This window comes from Bactrocera dorsalis, chromosome 5, assembly GCF_023373825.1.
Source record: "Bactrocera dorsalis isolate Fly_Bdor chromosome 5, ASM2337382v1, whole genome shotgun sequence".
NCBI lineage: Eukaryota > Metazoa > Arthropoda > Insecta > Diptera > Tephritidae > Bactrocera > Bactrocera dorsalis.
In genome coordinates this window covers 73,156,196-73,178,703 of record NC_064307.1, presented here as the reverse complement: position 1 = coordinate 73,178,703, position 22,508 = coordinate 73,156,196, and positions in this window count along the sequence as shown.

Genomic DNA, 22,508 nt, shown 5'->3' with positions numbered 1-22,508 from the left:
TACATATATCCAAAGTGAAGTTCTTCAAGGAAGTATAGACTGATGTCTCTTTTTACTCCAAAAATTTAGTTTTCTGCAGTCGGTAGAATTTTTCATCCGTTAGAGAGAGTCTGAGAGAAGAGAGAGCATCAAAAATTTGTAGTTGTTGACTCGCCAGCAGTATCTGTGGATACTAACAGTTTAAGCTTGCTCTCCCCACAACCATATTCAATGTATTGCTTTGTGTATTATTGATCTTCCGTAAATAAAACATTTTTTTAATATTATGAATAATTATCGAGACCTCAAATAAAATTAATGCGTTTTTAATTTGTTACTCAAACCTGCAATTTTCACGACAACTTAAAAATTAAACGCCAAATAACTGTAATTACATACAACATATGCAAATATTTTCCGAAAATAGACAGATGAGTGTGAAGGTAAACATAAAGTGAGGAAAACATAAAATTAAGAAGCAAAAAATAAAAGAGAATAAAGTAAACAAATGCTAAATTTATCGTGAATCAACAGCTGACAGCTGTGAGGTGTATGTAAATATGTATGCATGTAGTTAACGGCAGCGAATATAAAATTTGCTAAACATTTGTTTATTTTTGACTAACTATTTCTTAAATTTATTCATAATTTTTTTTTGTTTTTGTTTTTTTCTTCTCTCGTTTGTTTTCGCTAATTTTATTCCCAATTCCTACTGGTCTCTTGCCGAAATAACGGCATGCAGCGCGAAGAGTATAATTTTCACATAAACGAAAATTTGCAGAATTTTATGCAAATGAAATGTTCCGCTTGTTGAGCATTCAGCACTGGAACTGGTCATTAACTTGGCTAAAAAGTTCTTATTATTTCAACGAGCTTTTCGTGTACTTGTGTGTGTGTGTATGTGTGCTTGTGCCACACAGCGCGTTTTATGCATGCGTTTGCTACTTTTATTTGCCATTTGCTACTCGTAATTAATGCATATCATTATGGCAGCATGTTGTTGCTGTTTTTCATGACTCACTGTTGCATTTATATTCATTCGACGTTGCATGCAACTAATAGAGAGTAACACCAATAAAAGTTAAGTAGATGACAAATGGTAAATAAAATGCAAATTGCTATTTTCAGGGACTCACCAAACTATATTAGGACCCAGTTGGGTCTATAGTGTTATTAAGGGTCTCACAGGGTTTGAAAGAGACGAAATTAGTTTGGTAGCAATTGGAAAAATGCTCGCAAGTTGATAAATAATTGTTAGTGAAGGCCTTTGACGCGACCATATTGATAATATTGTTGAGTTGAGATAAGAGTTTCCTACCCGTTGAAACTTTAAAGTTGTTGCTTTATATTCCTCTATAGTCAATAGCATTTGCTGTCCAAACTGCTAGCCAGAAGCTCACAAAATATTCGTCCTATCCAGTCCCAGACTTCGAAAAAGAAAAAAGTGGTGACAGGATGCCCTCCTCAGCAAGCTCATCGGCTCACAGTTTTTTGCGATTCTGCTGTGACCGGCCACCGGCACAAGTGTAATAAGGAAGTAGCTTGAAGATATAGCTAATGAGATCGTCCTCCTCCAGGAAAAAATACGTCGGAAAATCCCCTCGAAATCAAACAGAAAAAAATTAGGAGATAGTGCCCTTCTTAGCAATCGCAGTTTTCGGCGATTCCGCTGTGACCAGGCACCTATACAAGTCTAATAAGGAAATAACTTGAAGCTATTGCCAATAAGATCATGCCTTGACTAGTTTTGTGCGCGCACACCGCGACACTACAGTGTTGTCTGGCGTTGATAAAGAGCTTCCGACAAAAACACTGCTCCTCCCTCCTTACGTCGACCAGAAATCGAAGCAATGGAGAATTTCAGCGTGATCCTACCCGAAGCCCCTCATATATCCAGGAATTTTGAATCTCCTGGCAAATAAAATTAGCTCTTTTATTTGGGTTTATGGCTAATCCATTTCCATCCGACCACTTGCTAACCACATTAAGATAATCTAGGGTTATTAAGAGCTCAAATAATCGAGTCCGTCCGTTCGTTGTTGAAGACTTCCTCGATATCAAGAAAGGATGAATCGGCATCCATATGGAAGCCATGTAGCCTTAGGGTAACTGAAATAAATACAAAATTTTAACAGAGCTTAGTCTCTATAATTGCACCGGCCATGTATGCTGAACCTAACATACAAAAAATAAAAATTACATGAATAATTCTTGAAACTGGCTGCTGGCAGTTCTTCAATTAATTTTGTTCACTTTTTGCATTCCACTGCGTTTACGCACATTGGCTACCTCCATAAGCTGGGCAGATGCTAAAACATATTTTTACATGCCACAGCATAAAGTCTATGCGTGACCAGCAGGGCCTCAATTTAATTCAATTTCCTGCTTGTCTTTATCGCCAAGCTGTCAAACTGACTGAACTGTCAAAACTACAATACCTTAGCCATGGCGCGGCCAATTGCGAGCGCTTATGAGTATTACGCGCATATAAATAAAGCCACAGACGGGTATTGTGTGGCATAAAAATGCTTACATATATATAGGGTGATTTTTTAAGAGCTTGATAACTTTTTAAAAAAAAAAAAACGCATAAAATTTGCAAAATCTCATCGGTTCTTTATTTGAAACGTTAGATTGGTTCATGACATTTACTTTTTGAAGATAATTTCATTTAAATGTTGACCGCGGCTGCGTCTTAGGTGGTCCATTCGGAAAGTCCAATTTTGGGCAACTTTTTCGAGCATTTCGGCCGGAATAGCCCGAATTTCTTCGGAAATGTTGTCTTCCAAAGCTGGAATAGTTGCTGGCTTATTTCTGTAGACTTTAGACTTGACGTAGCCCCACAAAAAATAGTCTAAAGGCGTTAAATCGCATGATCTTGGTGGCCAACTTACGGGTCCATTTCTTGAGATGAATTGTTGTCCGAAGTTTTCCCTCAAAATGGCCATAGAATCGCGAGCTGTGTGGCATGTAGCGCCATCTTGTTGAAACCACATGTCAACCAAGTTCAGTTCTTCCATTTTTGGCAACAAAAAGTTTGTTAGCATCGAACGATAGCGATCGCCATTCACCGTAACGTTGCGTCCAACAGCATCTTTGAAAAAATACGGTCCAATGATTCCACCAGCGTACAAACCACACCAAACAGTGCATTTTTCGGGATGCATGGGCAGTTCTTGAACGGCTTCTGGTTGCTCTTCACCCCAAATGCGGCAATTTTGCTTATTTACGTAGCCATTCAACCAGAAATGAGCCTCATCGCTGAACAAAATTTGTCGATAAAAAAGCGGATTTTCACATTTCGAACCGAACACTGATTTTGGTAATAAAATTCAATGATTTGCAAGCGTTGCTCGTTAGTAAGTCTATTCATGATGAAATGTCAAAGCATACTGAGCATCTTTCTCTTTGACACCATGTCTGAAATCCCACGTGATCTGTCAAATACTAATGCATGAAAATCCTAACCTCAAAAAAATCACCCGTTAGTATATACATATGTATATAATATAACTTTGTATATGCCTAGCGCCTGTGAGTGCTATAGTTGAAGCTGCCAGCCAGTGTCACTCACTTGACCATTCAGTCTAGATCAATGCACAGCTCAGCTGGCAAAGTGGCCAGATCGCGGCGCGGCGGTCCGTGCGTTAGTCACCGCCTGAGTCCTAGGCCGCAAACAAGCATAGGCTGCTAAGCTGCTAGTCAGTCAGCTTTTGAAGCATGAAATGATTTTAATGCCCTCTTAAGCGGTAACGCTTTAGTTTTTTAATCTCAATTACACGGCGGTGCACTCGCAGAACGCACCGAATCGGTATGACAGCTTATTTAGATAGATATGTACATAAAGTAATTATACAGATATTTTACATATATACGCTTAAATGTGCTTGCAGCTGTAACGCTGCACAAGTAACCTATGAATGTGGTACTAAAATATTTGCTGTTGTTGTTGCAGTTGTCCTTACAATTGGCAACGCTTTGTTAGCCATAAGGCGCGCGGAATGCACTGGCGTATATACAAATACATTTGTATTTCTATTTTATGCGTAACTAAATATATATATTGCATTCAGCTGGCATCACCGTCAGCCAATCAGTCAGCTAGCGAGCGAGACATGAAAAGGAAGCATAAAAGCAAGATCGCCATTCAAACGTTAGCCATAATGGCCAATGCTCAAGTTCTTGGCCACTAACTGCAAAATGCCTATCTCTTTAGCTATCAGCGTTGGTCTAACGATTTGTCTACATACAATTTGCTTTTGCTCTTACTTTAAGCCTTTTCTTTTGCTCTAGTACGAGTATATATGGTGGCTTAGAGTTGATATAGAAACCTGCCTATTCACAAAATCACTCAATAGCGCATCAAGTTTGCTATTTGCCATTGCGGCTTGGCAACCTTTCGATTTTGTAGCGCAATTGAGACGCGTTTGAGAGCCATCATTCGAGTCATCATCCGCGCCATGATGCAGCCTATCAAGCAGGCTAACTGACTGGTCAGTTGTAAAAGAAAACGTTCTCGTTATTGCAGCGCTTAGTACTAGACTCTTCTTCTCTTTTTGCCTACTGCCTGCCTTGAGGCTAGTGGCAAGTAAGCGTATATATTGCACTTGTATTTTATAACGTAGTTAGCAACTCTGTTGCCACTTTTGCCGTCTGCCTTGGCGAGATCAATAATTGAATTAGAATGTCAAACTGTCATAGATATAGTATTGAGTTTTACAGCGTCTTTTTTTTTCTCATTGACAGTTCTTAGTTCTGCTTGCTACGCAGTCTCAGGTGGGAATGTGGCAGTTGGCGCAAATAAAGGCAGATTTAAGGTCTAAAGGAAACTTAGTACGCAAAGTACGTGCATGTAATCTATCGATCTTTATGGTCTGCTGAGTAGCTATTGTCTTCTTCTTCTTTTAATTTAGCACTAAAACCGGGGAACGGTCTGGGCCGAGAACACAAAACCTCGCCAGTTGGCTCTATCCATTGCGAGGTCACGCCACTTGCCCATTCCAAGTACAGAAAAGTGCCATCTTTGTCCTTCTATAGGTGTGCTTGCTTCCGTTTTCTACCCATGGGTTTCGAGTCGAAGCAGCCCTTCGCTGGAGCATCATTTTCGATGCGAACGACTTATGCGGTTAACTGCATCTATGCCGCCTTAGAGTCCACACAGTTCGTGGATCCATTTTCTTCGATACTCATCGCAAACGCAAACGGATCTTGCGAAGAACACTTCTCTAGCACGCTTCAGGAATAACAAGATACTTATAAAGCGTCATGAGAGGGATCTCAATTACCTACCATTCCGAAGTCCCGTTTTGGTAGTCAATAACCAACTCAATATAGTTAAATATTCCCAAACCACCTGTATTTTCAATAAATTTCTTACTCTTCTTTACCTTCTATTTATTCTTCTCGTCTCATTAATTAGAATTCTCAGTCAGTTTGTTGTCATTCACCGCTACCACCAGCGCTCTCCATTACTTATGCTGTCTATCAGATTGTGTTGAAAAATTAATTCAATATTATTTATTTTATTGATACATAATTTATCACACACAATAATCTGGCGCTCAAACAAGTCGTCGCAACGACATGCAGCCAACGCAGATTCTACCTGCCGCAGCCTACTGCAACACACACATAGCACTATCGGCTGAGAGACAATCGAGATGTCAACAACCTGTCAATTTATGTCAAAATATGGCATGAGCTATGGATTCGCGCATTTGTGACGACAGCCAACCCGCGCGGCGGTGGCAGCAATGAAAGCAACGGCAGTGGCAGCAATGAAAGCGACAGCGCTGGCAGTGACAGTGGCAGTGGCAGCAGTTGCACGGCAAAAGCAACCACCAATTGACAATTTTTTCGTTTAGTGGGTATACGTTGTTGCTGTTACCGGTGGCTCATTGACTGTGCTGCCGCTTTCATCGGCAATTCAACTTTCATCGTTGCATCATATTTTTTGCTTGATCATTTGATTGTTTTTACAATGCGTTGATTTGTGTTGGTGCTTGTTATTGTTGGTTTGATTTTTGTTTTTTCCAAGTTTGCTGATGTTTTTGATGATTTCTGTATTGTCATAACCACTGACATTGACAGCTGTCACGTGCGCACGCAGTTAAGGTTAAATTTAAGCGAACGGGCAATATTTTTTTTTTGAAAATAATGAAATAATTTTTCCATTTTACTTTTGTGTGTGTTATGAAAATTTTTTGAAAATTTAGTTTTTGAATATATTTTTAAGTGATAACTTTTAATTTAGCAGGTTTTTAACTTTATATCAATAATAGTTGCAGCCTTTTCTGTCACTTTCCATTAGTTCGATATTATAAGGGTTACTCTTTACAAGGCTTGAAGATAGAACAGTAGTAATAAGAAAAAGCGGAACTAATGTTTAATTTTTGGAAAAAACGATATTAAATACATAAAGGTCTATAATTGATACTTTAAATTCAATAATAGTGTGTTCTTTTGCAACTCGCTAATGAAAAAAATTTTTACCATTGACAACTAGTAGTAATATCGATCCTTCATGTGTCCCCATACGCCACAAATTATTATTTCCAGCAAATTATTAGTAGTGAAATACTTATATTAAATACCTTATGACCTTTAAATGGTTAGTGAGTAATTGTTTGTTCTTTTGCGACTCTCTAATGAAAGAAAACTGTGTCATTGATGACTAGTAGCGATTTCGAGCTTCCTTGACATATCAGGTCATTCTCTACAGTACACTATATTCACTAAATTATTAATACCAAAAAATCGATAAGCATACTGGATTTTTAACGAAACTTTTCGTGTTTCACCATATGTGTTTGTATGTACGAAAAAACCTTGAAAGAAAATGTAATAAATACCTTGACCTTCAATATTTTCGGCTTTTTGTCTACTATATTCTGTTTCAATTTATTTTCGGCGCTCATATCTTTTACATACATCGTGCTAGTCACAAACTTTGCTGATGATTATCAGATATTCAATACCATAAACAATCATAAAACTTCAAAACACAAATAAAACATAACAACAGCAACAAAAACTTGTATTTGTAGCATGTACCAAAGTGCCCACGTATATCATAGACAACACAATATATGGTTCTGAATAGCTTGACTGCTGCGTAAGTTTGTGTGTATGTGTGTTTGTGTCTAAATGGCACTTAAGTTGTTGCAACAACTATGGAACAACTGTGCCAGGTAGAATACTCTAGCTATGATTTATGACATTTGTGTCAAAATCATCATCTTTTGCCGGCGCTGCCGTCGCACCGCACTCTTTACGTAGTCGCCGACTTCGCGAGTGGAGAGATTGCGTTGAGTAAGCGTCGCTGGTCGTCGCGCGTGTTGTCATTTGGCAAACAACATTTTGCAACATTTGACGCAATTTATTGTTAATTCTTCATAATTTTCGCAAAGAACCCAAAGCGCCGACGCAAAAAAAGAAAATGTATTGATCAGCAATACATTGTACAGCCCGCGGCGGCTGGACGCAAGCATATAACGAGCGCCAAAGTTCGTGTTTGCAGCGCGCTGAATGCGCAGGCACAACGGCGAGACGTGGTGGAGGCGCGTACATGTAAGCATCGGTCAACGGTCCATCAACTGTCCGCTCATCACTGCAGGTCGGTGCTAATCCTCGCGACCGGTACTGCGGCTGCTGGCGGCACGTAGGGGCGGCGGTGTTGTGCAATTATGAGTATGAGTCGCACGCAACTAGCTAAATGGTTGGTTAAACGTACATATGACTGGCTAGACGGTTGTTCTTTTGTAGACTTGCAGCTAAATGGTTATTGCAGCAACATACTTTTGTTGTTATTGGCAATGTCAATGCTGTCATAGTTGCTCATATAGCCAATATAATGTGTTTTGTGTTTCGCTTTTTATTTACAGCTAGACAGCAGATTTGTGTCTCTGCGCACAGCTCGCTCGTCTATTTTAGGCCATCACTCAGCCATTCATCCTGGCAGTCGCAGCGCGCGGCATTCAAGTTGCACGTGCTTTTGTGGTGGGTTTATATTATTAATTGTCTGCTGTTGTCTGCGTCATATCTATGTCCGAACTCAATGATACTCTTCAGTTGTCTATTGCTCTTCTCAGTCGCATATTCCTCAAGTCAGTCCTCCGCTACTTAGTCCCCATCATATTCCATACATATAGCGCGGTTGCTGCTTGCCTTCTACGTCCATCTGTATCCAGTTGTTCTTCGTCTGCCGTCATGTGCTGTCTGCTGTCACATTCTCGCCCCACTTTGATAGCGCCTCCATGCTTGTTGCCGGCTAGTTGGCTTGTCAAAATCTTCAAATTAAAGTTGGAGTGATTATTGACTGCGTGGAAAGTGGTGTTGGCTACAAGAACCGGTGCGCACAACATCGTGGTGCTTTACTGTGTGGCGCACAAGGTGTTTGCTTTGAAGTTGTGTGTTTGTTTGCTTTAGAGAGTTGATAGATTGTTGAAATTCCTGTAGATGGATTGCTGGGATTGAAGCTCTCAACCGGTCTCAGGCGGTAATGCGTTTGATAATCGTCAGCTGAGAGTTCGTAGATCTAATGACTTGGAAGCGTGTTGCCAGCTGGGCGGGATCGCATGAAGTCGTTCATATTGTATAAAATTGAGCCGACTCCGCACCGCAACTCGTTGATCTACTGAGTGTTCTCGGTCTAAACAGTCAGGTCAAAAAAGCCACTCCAGAATGCTTCTCTTTATTTCAGATCTTGTCAGGGAATGAGCTTTATGATAGCTACTAGTAAAATCCAAATCTACCGCATCTGCGGCAACCCTAGTCCATTGCAGTCTTCCTGTTCTCCCAACCCTTCTTTCAAGACCAGTTTAAGCTTACATTAGTTAAACGGCGAACTATGCCGCTCACTCCCTTCTTCAAATTATCATTCGTATGTTCCTTACCTCCTTTAAGTATCTGAGAATTTGCCTGGTCTTCGCATGTTTGCATTGGAATTTTTGGCATCGTCTAAAGTGTGATGTGGTGTGGCTTTCATTTGTCATTGACAAAATTAAATTTATGCAATTTGTCTGCGTGAAGCCTGTTCGGCTGCTCAACTCAACTGTCCAAGTATTGCCCATCAGTCAGTTTGGACAGTTGGTTGGTTATTTGATTGCTTGGTTTTGGAGATGAATGACTGCCACTAACGCCACAGATGTTAATTAAAACGCCATTTATTGTTACAGCATTACAAATTATGTTGCAAGTTTTGTAAAACGCGAAGAGAAAAAATGTTGAGTGGAAGATAATCGGAAGTAGTAGTAGGGTAGAGGGAGTACTTGATAGTTAGAAGTGAAAGGATAGACAGCTGTGTCTAAAGTTCAGCGCTCTTTATGTTTAAGCTTCTGTTAAAATAGAAACGCATATCGGTTACCAGTAGTGAAGTAGAGAGTAAGTACTCTGGACCCGGGAGGAATTGTTCCCCATCTCTGGGTGACTAGGTGCTCTGCAATGATATTTTGTGTGTTTTTTCTCCAAAAACTCAATAAAATCAACTCCGGACTCCGATTTTTGCTCTACTGCCCTGCTTGTCAATGCGATAAGCGTTCTTTTTCTTTCCTTTTCACTGTTTGGCGCCAATTTGAGATTCCAAGTGTAGTCAAGTCCTTCTCCACCTGGTCCTTTTAACGGAGTGGAGGTCTTCCTCTGCTTCCCCGGCTGATACTATGTCTAAAACTCTCAGAACTGACTTTTCCGCAGGACCATTTTTTGAAAACTCGTAACGCCGACTCATCAGATGTAGAATTTGGTCTTTGTTTAACGAAAGAGAACTTTACTTCTCAATTGCTTACTCAGTCGAAGTAGCAACAAGTTGTCCTAATCGATATTAATTTCGTAGGAATTATGTAGAGCTTTCGTCGGAGATTCAAGTATTATTAGGGGTAAAGGTCCCATTCTTCAATGGCGTAAGCTGCCAAAAGTCTCGAGTGTAAGTCAACCGTTAGATTAACTTTCCACTGCAAGTGTTGTTGTTAGCCACATATTGTTACCATCATCGACCTCTATGCCATGATTTATGGCACACTGATAATAGCAACAACAACAGTTATAAGAAAAATAAAAACCACGGTGATAAGGCAAATTCTCCGACTAGAATGCCTTGCACAAACGTGGTCATATATCCCGTTGCAAGGAGAGACTATGAGAGGGCGTCCACTTCAAACTCAGAACTGCAGGCCAAATTAGCAAGAGCCAGCGAGCGTCTAACGGCGGGTGGAGCTGCCACTTAGCAAGCAAAAACAGCAATAACAACAAATTAAGCGCCACAACAACGAGTTGCCCACTCGGAGGGGTTAGTTGGTGTCACTAAAAGGATTTTCGTTGCAAGCAAACATTGCTGTGAACAAAAGCTTAAAGAGGCATGCGTACAAGTGGCTGTGCTTAAGCATTTACTATGTATATACCAGTTATATATACGTTATATACAATATATAATTGCATGGTTTATATGCTGTCGCTGCGGGCGAACTGTCATTAATTTCGCAACGAAATATGCGCAAAAATCGCCAATGTTGCTGCAGCAACATTTCGTTTTGTTGGCTGCCATGCCTTTGACAGTGGGCTGTGTCGCTAAAACGGTAAATTGCATTGCTGCAGCAACTCACCGTCTCACTGCATGTCAATATGTATACAGAATTTGTTGTTGTATTACTTTTTTTCGCTTCCTTTCCATAGTCACGCAGCTGGCAATTTGTTGTCGCCGACTCTTCTGCGCTTTGCTGTAGCTGTTGCGCAACATGGGTGGCTTACTGCCGGCGTTGGTTCAGATTTATCAGGTGAGGAATGCGTGGAGACAACCAGCGTATATGGCGCAAGGTGTAAATAAGCATTTATAAAAATATTAAATTGTAACTCCGATGCGCTTAATGCAATGAGTAATGTTGCAGCAAGCCAGCAACATGTGTTTGCAACATTTCTAAGTATTTATAGAATTAATTTAGCGAAGAATTTTCGCAATACTTCTCGTGAAGATGTATTATGTTGGCAACACCTACTGGTCACACCTCACAACATTGCAAAGTTGCAACATGTTGCATTGACACGACAGCACAATTATTTGTACATATTTGCACTGCTCCACCTACTTGATGTTGCACATCGGTAAACTCATAAAAACGGTAGTTAAGTGTAGGCAACTTGCGACAGGTGTGAGGCAAATCAAATTTATATGGTAGCCATATGCAATAGTGGTCCGATCTGAACAATTTCTTTGGAGATTGTAGCTCTCTTTCAGATAATAATCTGTGTCGAATTTCGTCACGATAGCTTGTCAATTAAAAAAGCCCCATACAAACTCTTTTTTCAGATCGCTCAGTTTTTATGACAGCTATTAGCTACGGTGATCGGAGCAGCTTCTAAGAGCAAGAAACACGTGTGCTAAATATCAGGTCGATAACTCAAATATTTGTCCTCCAAAAAGACATGTGCAAAATTTCATATCTCGATCATTGGTCCCCCAATGCTTAGATATCGGTCTGAAATTTTGCCCATGTCTTTTTCGGTTATACTCGTATGCAGACCAACAGACAGCTAAATCGTCACAATTCGTCACACTGATCATTTAGATATATGTATATCATATAGGTTCCCCGACATTTCCTTTTAGGTGTTAATATACCCTGTTCGAGGTATAAAAGTAATACAATTAGTTTAAATTGGAATTATAATGAATTCGTCATGCTTCTAATTACCTCACATGTAATTAAAACTAAAGCATTGCTCTTTTAGTTGATTTTGTAATATCACACATTATTCATATTTATTATTGATCGAATCTTCGCTACGTTTGAGCGCATAAAGGAAAAGCAATTAAAAAAGTAATGAAGTAAAATAATTTTGCATACAAAAAATGAGGTTAATTGCATTGGCTTAGTTATTTAATCATTTTTTATTGAAATTGCTGATTTGAATTGAGTTTTCACACAAAGTCACAATAAGTTAGTTCATATTAGGAGTGTCTGGTCTCACTATCGATAGCATCAAGGTATCTTACTATCAGATTCATGTACCGGAAATGCTGGATACTGCAAAGTCGTTGAGCTCGCAAGAGGATGCTCAACCCTAGTCTTAATTACATCGGTTTGGAAACGAGTTGTGCCTCTGTTGTCTTCTTGGTTGCAGCCTTGACCCCTGAACTTTGCGTGAGCTTGAGAGGCGCTACTCGGCCTCTATCGCAACTCCTGTGCGATAAATATGTCTCATGGAAAACTGGAAACATTTGCTGCAAGCATACTTCTAGGCGAACTACATTTTATTCGAGCGGTATGCTCTAACTGAACTTCTCGGTCGGTTTATTTTGCTAAAATTTGAATTTTTCCAATTTCAAAGCTCGAAACTAAACGCGAAATTCGACTTAATTAACGTTAAATTATATTTTTTTTTTAAATAAATACTCTAGTGAAATTCAGTTTTGAAAACTTCTGAGTTTTCTATCTTCTCATAAAGTTCGGGATTGATTTCATTAAATCAGTTCCCAATTTCGGGATTATGTTTCTGTGAGACAAAAGAATTGTTGATTTCTTTTTTTTTTTAATATATAAATATTCGGTATTCCAAACCATATAAAATTTCCAATTATTTACGGCCTTTGAAGTGCTCGAAATTATTAAAAACATAATAATAATCTGTGATAGGAATTCGAAGACTGCTTCATTGACCGGCTACATACTTATGAGTAAACATTGTGTACTTATGAGTAAAGATTTGTCGACTTACTAGCACGCTAGATATGTCTACCTAAATAGCTCCACCAAAATCCACTCACTTAATGCTATTTTTGACAGCAACATATGTACATATGTGTAACAGTAGTGGAAGCAAACGTACTATAAAAAAACGGCACAATGGAAATAGCAAATCATTGCTGTAATTGCTTTATATGAACAGGTAATACTGAGGTAGTCAACGACCAAGCGACCAAGTCATAAGCTCGAACGCCAGTGAAACATAAAAATGAACGGCGGCAGCTATAACAATAGCGACATATTCTCAATAATTAAAAAATGGTAGTTATAACCAATAGAGATTGAATAGTTTTGAACTCGCGGTCAAGTTCAATCGAAAAACAAACGTTTGGCCACAACTTTTGGCTCTCCCCCTTTTATTCTGGCTTTTGTCTACAAGACCAGCTGTGAGTTACGCCCAGTTGTGTGGCATATTGTCTGTGGTCCGGCGGTGCGGTGGCGCATATGCCACGCGGTGACTTGCTTACTTGCGGAAAGCTTAATCGTGTATAAAAGTACGCGACTGTGGGCATGCGCAATGCGAATGACAAAGCGACAGCGGCAACACAAAATATCGGATTAAGCTGAAAAAACTGTTTAGAGTGGGGCATATTACACTTCTGCTTCTATATTTAAAGTTCTTTACTTCGATAAATTAAATACTGTGCAAACATCACCGCTGGGCATTCGTTAGGCTTGTCTTATTAGAATCATTAGAATAGTCGAATATTTGTGATTTTTCAGTCTAGTCTTTATTAAGAAGCTATGGGTATCATATGAAAGAACTATGTGAAGTTATGATTAACTTTCCCTCCTTCTTTTCCTGCGAGACCGTTTCTGAGGGAACATTCGAGTTCTAAGTTGTTCTACCGAAGCTTAAGAGGTTATCCGAAACTTTTTAGTGATACGTGATCACTTCTTTGACTTCCCAAGACACTATTTAGTATAGAAGAACAATAAAATAGATAGAATAAACCACCTTTTCTAACATGATCGTTCTTTCTCGACTCTGAATATCTTTCCCCATTTGAAAAAAGTTTATTTTCTGCACAAAAAAACTGTGGACGGACATACTTAAGTACATATGTATGTTCATACAGCACGAAATTTATTTTCTACATTTTTATTTATCGCCTGTATTTTTGACACCAATTTCGTATGCAAATTTACCATTTCTTTATTTATTTGCAATGTATATAAACAATACTTGCAACATACTCGTTTAAAGCAACACCAAAGTGGCAAGTGATGTGCGATTATGCGACAAACTGTTGAACAAATGGCGTTGACAGCGATGAAACTATTGTACATACGTAGTTATTTGTCTAACTTGCTATCCGTGATGCTGCCCGGTAGGAAATTTAGTTGGTTGGTTGCATGAAAAAAGAGAAAAGGCCACACGTATACCATCATTAGTCCCGTTGGGACCCCCGGATGTTAACCAAAATGAGCCTTATCCAGCAACTCAAAAGGTTTGGTAAATTATCTAATTTATTTTCCATTTGCACTTTCAAAAGAAAACTGTTAAGGCTTTTTAATTTAAAGGCTTTCAGTTGAGCTTTGAAACAAAAAACTTTAACACATAGCACATAAGTCAAGTGAAAGGCCTTTATTTACACTTTATAAGATCAATGACACTTTTGTTTACCTTTTTTTGGTAAATGACGTTTAGCTTAGTTCACAACCATTTTTACATTTAGCCAAGTCAACCACACTTGTTTACATTTAAGGTCACTGACCCTTTTATGTACCATTTGCCATGGTCAAGTCAAGTTCACAACCTTTTTACGAGTCAACAACCTTTGTTTTGGAGTTTGGTGTAGGGCTTGCTGCTAATTTCAATCTCTAGATAAAGAAACTTTGGGAGGTTTTTCTTAACGTTCTTAAATTGTATTTACTACTGGGTACAGGCTACTTTTTCCATATATTTATATGAAACAATGTGTTATTGTTGTTGTATCACTAACTAACTTCCGTTATTGCATTTCACGCGAGCATTTTTCTACTATATTCTCTGACCATTGTTGCCGCTGTCAAACATAGCGCCGAAGATTTCCATTGGAAATGTAAACATTTGTCACCTGATATGTAAATAAGTGAAAACGTATTTGCCACGTCGTCGGTTTTCCAGCGGTTTTGCAAAAACAAAAAGAAAAAAGTAAGAAAAGTCTAATAAAATTATCGCGAAAAGTTTGTGTTCGTGTTGGCTTCCACATTTGGCGACACATTTTTCGCACGCCTGTGGCACATGTGGCACATTTTAGCATTTAATTGCCCAACAAAATAGCGTTCAAGCGCAAATCTGCAATAACAAATGAAATGGTGAAAATAACAGCAAATCAGCCGCTGTTGTTGCTATTGACGATTTGATTGAATACACAACACTTGCAATGCCAACAAATCAACAGTGTCGCCCAACAACACCGAACGCCGGACCAGTCATTTTAAGCAAATAACAAAGCGCGGAAAACTGGCAAAACAATGCATGGAGTAGTTCACGTTTCGTCTGAAGCGTTGGAAATTGACGAAAAGCAAATACAACGAAATTTGTTTGTTTTCGTTTTTTTTTTTTATAAATTTTACCAACACCATGAGGCCGGCATAATTTGGGGTGCCTATGCAAATGTTTGCCTTGCAGCGTTGCCAAACCGAACAAATAAGTTGGCAGGCATTCTCAGCGCTAAAAAAAACAATAAATATGGTACATTGACTGTAGTAGTGCTGAAGGGTTTGATGATAGGCTGCTACGTCGAAAGCGAGACAAGCGACGGAGAGTCTTTTTTTAAAGATTATGAGAAAGGATGAATTCGAAATATGAAATTCAAAAATATTATATTTTCAGATGGGACTACATAAAATTATGAGAGGGTGTGATTTGAAAGTCATGAGGTGAGCTCACGGGTAGCTGACGGCCAGATGGCTCTATAAAAGAAAAGCGGGTCCAGTGCCTGGCCAGCGCTTAGGTGACTCTCAACCCTCAATGTGACGTGATTTGAAAGTCATATGGTGAGCTCAAGGAGGCTGGCTGTCAGATGGTTCTGTAAAAGAAAAGGAGACACCATGCCTGGCCAGTGCTTAAGTGATGCTCAAATTTCGATGTGATTTCATTTGAAAGTTGAAAGGCGAATTCAAGGGACTTTTTGACTCTTTTGTTTACATTTGAGGTCAGTGAACCTTTTATTTACATTTATCCAAGACAAAAACTTTTGTTTACATTTAGCCAAGTCAACAACCTTCTTTTAATTTTATGGGGTCAATGTTCCTTTTGTTTACATTTTGTTAAGGGCCAATTGCCCTTATGTTTACATTTGGGGTCAGTGAATTTTTTGTTTACATTTAGCCAAGTCGACAACCTTGTTTAAATTTGAGGTCGTTGAACATTTATTCACAGTTTATGGGCTTTAGAACAATTAAGAAAATCTGAAAATAGCCTGAAACACTTTAAGTATCTTGGATTGTCTCTGTAGCGGAAAGTACTACACTTTTCTCAGAGTTAAGGGTATTCTGCGGACCTAACGTAGAGAACTTTAGAAGTATAGAGATCCGCGACCACTATAGCTCTTACACCTACATCAAGATTCTTTATTATCTTGAAATTTTCTGAACTCTAGAAATTCGAACAGATAAAAACGAGCTTGGAAATTACCAGAATCATTTTAAAACTATCAGAATGTCTTTATACCGGGGAGTACTACACTTAGCTCAGGATTAGAGGTATTCAGCAATAGAAAAATTGCCGTCTAGAGAGGCTCAACGATACCTCAGATCCCTTAGTTTCTTGGTGAAAGGCTGCGGTTTGCATAGAGATACTATCTTGCAACCATGGCAAGAAAATATTCCGAAAGCAAATCGTCAACGACAAGCCAAATGTCTTATTGTATTCGACCAAATGCCACCAACATTACGTTTTATTCGCACATAGTAAACGTTTATGCATGTCAGGTTTCCGCTTGCCAGATTTTTCCAAGATGCAAAAGTGTGATTTTTCGCATTTTGCATTTTTGAGTACTTCTACTGTGTCAGCCACGGCGCAGCAACGTTTGCATTTTGCATTCTTTTTTTGCGCAACAAAACTGCTTTGCATTCATTGTTTAGATGTAGAATTGGCTTGTGGGTCTTTATATGGTGTTGTGTGTGTTTGTTGGCTTGCACAACAAGCAATGCTTGTGCAAATATTTGTGATGGCGATTCGTGCACACATTGTTGTTTGTTTTCACATTGAAATGTCGCAAAACGTTGTTCGTACCCTTCGCCGAGCGTTTTTATTTTGACTTCGCCAACCGAAAATCAAAACAATTATTTATTTAAATTGGCGAATGCGCATATGCAAATTGCTGGAAAATTTCAAACACGTTGCAAAATTAGCCAATACACCGACACAGGCACACACTTGCCGGCCGCATATAATGGCGATAAACCAATGCGAAATATTTCGTATTTAAATTGCCGCATTGAATGCTGAAAATATGGCGGAAAATATTTGTTTGGCACCCATTGAACGAAGTGTTGCGAAATTCGAATTCGTCGCTTGTTTGTCACGAACATGATTGGCATTTCTAAGTTGCTAAGTTGGTAATGATTGCATGTACTCGTACATAGCTACCAGCTGTCTTGTCCAGCGCACTCGTGTTTTGCATGAAGGCAGCTTCGAGATTATCTTCGAAACTATGCTTAGAAAATGTTTGCCTTAGAGGTGACAAAATTGAGATTTATGGCTTTAAGAATTGTATCGCTATGCAGAGAACATACAAAATATGCTGCTGAAATTTCGATTGGTTTGAGTGGTATCCAACCTCTTTGTATAAAATATGGTAGAAAACAATACTGTTGTAAACAAATTTTGCAAGCCTCTAGTTTAGTAATTCAAGCTCCTATTTGAAATAGAAGTGCTATATATTCGAAGAAACCGTTCCCGCGACAGTCGTATCTTCAAAAACGAATTCCGTTTTGAACAACTGAGATCGTCGATCCACTGCGATACCTTCGAAAGGATTATCAAAAATCGACAAAGTGCTCAAGAACAGAGGTTGTTGACTTAGCTAAATGTAAACAAAGCTAAATGTAAACAAAAAGTTCATTGACCCCAAATATAAACGAAAGGGTCATTGACCTAGGCAAAATTTAAACAATAGGACAATTGACTTCACAAAATCTGAACAAAGAGGTCATTGACCCCATGAATTCAAAAGTGAATCCCATTTGGACAGCTGAGAACACCGGTCCATTGCGATACCTAAATACTCCCAAGTATTGTTCGAAAGGACTATTAAAAATCTACTAAGTGGTTCGAACCTGCCACGAAGTTTTGCGACGGCTGACTGTCGAGATGTTTCTTCTTTAATCATTTAAAATCTGGACAGTGTCCAATGAGAATTCGTATTGCAGCAAGATTAAGCAGAGAACCACTGTTATACGGATTTCCTACTTTCCAAGAGCTAGTTATTGAGCAGTGCCTGCTGAGCTCATGCGAAGTCTTGAGGTTCAGCTGTCTAGCACAAAAGGACAGGGGAATCCGAATAGCTCCCAGTTCGATGTGAAGTGTCAGGACAAGGTTAATCTCTCGTGTTAGCTCTTCGCCTCTAGGGTTTCACCCTTAAAACAGTTAAATCTCGCCACAATTCTAAAACGAGCGCGATTGTATTGAAATGGGGCTTTTAAAATATATAATTAGACTAAGCAGCTGTACGGGCCAAAGTTCTAAATCCTCAAACTTGGTTTCAGAGATGAAGGAATGCTTAGCAATCCAAAACTCGCTCATGGGAGTATCTGCTAGGCTTAAATTCGTCACCTTTCCAAAATTAAAAAAACCGACCCATTACATCGTTCCATGTTCTTGGCATAAAGTTGCCAAGCGTCTGCTCTTAAACCTGGTGAGAAGTACTTACGCTACGAAAACTATATACCACGCTCCCAAATGGCCTTAACGCCTTCGTCTTTGCTACCTTCTTTCCTTTTGAATGCGACGCCACTACAGACAAGCCGAATTCCAAGCCACCAGCAAAGTGCGAGTTGTTTATTTATTCTAATTGTCAAGCTCACTTGGCGTCCAATATGCCCGATTCACGTGTCGCCCGCCCACTTATACACCGCATTCACTTATGCTGTTCTTTCCCTTCGTTTGCTGTCTTTTGCTTCGCAATTTATTTTTTTTTTATACATTTTATTCAAGCGCTTTTTATATGATCATGAAACTCATGTTGTAACCACTGAACATTTCTATGGAAAAATCGTGATTTCTACTCTTTGTGTGGCGTCGTTGGCTGCTTGCGAGGACATTGCTACCATCTGCCACAGCCTGCGATCTGTTACCTTCACTGCGCCGTTGCACCAACGTCATTGCCTTTGTTGTCCATCTAACCAAATGTGGAGCCTACGAGTATGTCTCCGCTGTGTTTAGCTTTTTTCTGCGCCTTTTTCTTAGACGTGCCATTTATCGTTGTGGGCACCGTTGCTCTGGCCGCGTTGTTTGGTTGTTGTCACCCTCTATGTCTTTGGTGATGGTGTTAAATAATTGGCTGTTGAATGATGAAAACGACAACCAACGGACGAAAACAGCTATGCTCATTTGCTCTTGGTGACAGTGACAGGAATGTTTCGACGCCACATTTGGCGCGTAAAATATATTTCCAATTCAAATTGACGAGCTGCAATACAAATAAACCGTTGCCACTTGGTGGCTTGCGGAACAATGCGCTTTATTTTTGCAACATTTTGTAAAAAATTTGTTTTTTTTTTTTTAATGGGGACATTCACAGCTTTGGAAAGAGTTGAAGGAAGAGTTTTCGCATATTTTAGAAAGTATGTGATTTTAAAGAGAATCGGAGAAAGAAAGGCGGCCTATATTACAATTAAGGTATGTGAAGGGTTTTCAAAACGTATGTATATCTAGCGCTGGAACTGCTGACAAACACACAGGAGTATCTCTTCTATTAACAGTATTATCATTTCCATAGAGCTCCGCTATTTAAGTTTAAGGAAATTCTGCAGAAGTCAAGTGATGATATTCGAAAAAAGGTGAAGAAAGTAAGTCTGGGTAGTTAGCCATTTAAAAAAAAATGAATCTAAAAGAATCACTAAAGGTCTAACTTGTCGTCAGTATCATAACAATATATAAGGGGGGTGTCCACAATCAGCCTCCTAACGTAAAACTAGCCTCCTAACCCAAAAACTTGAAGCGATTTTTATTGCAATTAAAACGATCACGAATGGTCTCGAATATTTTTAATACAACTTTTGTTGGTTCAAGCGATTTCAGCTGCTGCTGTTAGATCTAGGTTGCGATCTTTGCTAAATTTAGATACTGCTAGGTTTATAGCCCAATCTTAGAGTCCCTCAGAGATTAATTATTACAAATCTCTGAAATACTATCGCCTTTTCTCTTGTTATTTATTTGATCGATGAACAACATCAATATGACCGATGGTGCTGAGGCCGGATTTCAGTCTCATGAATTCGTTCAGTAAAGTGAATTTCCGCGTCAGAGCTTTTCTACTGGTAGGAATTTGTTCTAAAAGCAGAGGAGTCGCAAGAAAGATAAGCTTTTAAGTGGGTCCTTCGATGACATATCAAGTTCTTTTGAATAATTGAGTTTAGGTCTCAATAATGCGTATTTGAGGGAGGAGTCACCAAGCAAAAGTAGTTGGGAGCTGGATTCCTTCAAGAACTTATTAAGACTATAGCGAATTGTGAATCATTGAACTAAAATCTTCTTGACTAAGTTGGAACTGAGCGTACATGGGAGCTCCATGGACTATATACTCACTAACCAGTCAATTAATGCTAAGTTAAACCCTTCCCGACATCTCTCCTGCATATTTTGCTTCCCGTCAGCTCTTGCTCTAAGTCTGTGTAATAAGGCTACGAAGCTCAGCATAACTCAAATCTCACCCTAAAGCCCTTTGGTACTACCATAAGTCAGCGGTACGTGGTTTGCATCTTACTTAGCTTTCCTTCATTCCACTTGCAGCGTGAGGGAGATTTCATGTGGCAAACTAAATATGCCACTTGCAACTAATGGCGCGAGGCGCGAAATCCTCAAGAGACCGTGTTGCGGCATGCTTTGCGTTCCGTTAATGTGTCGGCTTATGCGAATAAGCATTTGGAAAATTGTAGTATTTTTCGTGTGCCACAGCTTTTGTGTTACTATTGCCAATTGCAACATGTTGCTTATGTAAATTTATCGATTGCAAAAAGTGCGCGAAAGAAAAACGAAAATTAAAGTAAAGCCCCACCAGCAAGGAAGGTGCGCTTTGGACGTGCAAGGATCGTGTCACTGCGATCGACATGACATTCACATGCCAACAGCAGTGCCACATGTTGCAAGCAGCACATAGCGCTTGGCTGGCTGGCAATTGGCAAATGACGCACGCGCGCTCGCTCAAGCTAGCTACTCACTCACACGGACTCGCCGTTGTGTAGCCAAACAAAGTCAAGTCTAAAGTGCATTGAAAGTCATTACCGAAAACAGCAAGGCGGCTGAATGGTAGTAACGGTTTGAAATGCACAATTGAACGCGTGAAAAACTAATACCGCTATGCCGAGATGAGTAGCATAGATAAGCGTTTAACAACAGCAGCAACAATACGTACATAAACGGCCATGACACCAGCCAGGGCCAAAAAGCAACATTGCCACCAAAGCGCCTACCAAGCTTCGCATGGCAACACCACAGCGGTGCGACCGCAGCGACACCGATTAAGGGTGACTCGAAATTGCGGTCTTTTCTAATTCAATTGTAATTGGAAATCTGCAAATGAACTGTGCATCGACAAGCAGTTGACCTAGTCACAATCGATATTGGCTACGAACTCTACATGCTTACACGGCACTGACAAATCGTGCCACGGCAAGCGTGTAAATATTTGCGGAAAAATCAGTTAAGTTGTAGCCGCATGATAAGCTTGCCACTTGAAAAAAATATATATCTTTGAATTTGAGATTAATTTGCGGCAAGCTGACACATTTCAAGGTTCAAGATTCGTAACTCGTCCTAACTAATCAATAGTCATGTCTGGCGAGAACACAATGATACATTTTTTTAAGTTTAACGAGAGAGAAAACTCTGATGAGGGCCAAGAACTGTTTTTAAGAAGTTTTAATCATGCTGAGCTTCTATACAGATCGATGCTGTCTTGAATAGCGCAAAATTCTTAACACTTTGGTGATCTCTGCCTATGAATGCCAACTGTCTCCGTAAATTTGCTTTTGAGACGAGACCCTATTCAAAAGTATTAGCTGATTTCCAAGTTTCATTCAATCATAGCAGCGAGTATCAAGCTCAAATAGTGGAAACAGACACAGAGTCGCTTTGGAGTTTAGTTATACTAAGCTGGAGGGAAGACTGCTGAAGCACAGAATCCACGATTTCTTTATCAAATGTAGTATTTAAATACATCGACGATCTCGAAGAAGCAAGAAACCCAGCAAGAGAAGCCGGATACTGCGCAGCGATCTCAAGCCGTTCGGAGTGATGTTTTCTTAACACTTGCTAATCCTTCCTATTCGTGTTCCTCCCATTTTGGATCTCACGATCCAGCAGCCAGAAGAAGATCCCTCTTATTAGTGTGCCGGCGAAGAAGGTATGACTGTAGGTGATGTCAAGCTCTCTTTACACAACATGCATCTGCTTAGCAGAGTGCATTTTAAGTGCATCTCTTGTGCACTTGTTCCGCATTGGCAAGACTACGTTGTAAGGATCGTTGGTCCTCACGGAATGATACACTGGAAGAAGTATCGATAGTGAGGCTGCAGAGTCTTCTAAAATTCGCGTCAAGCATAGACATTCTAAAGGAAGACTACTTCTTTTGGTCCTAGAAA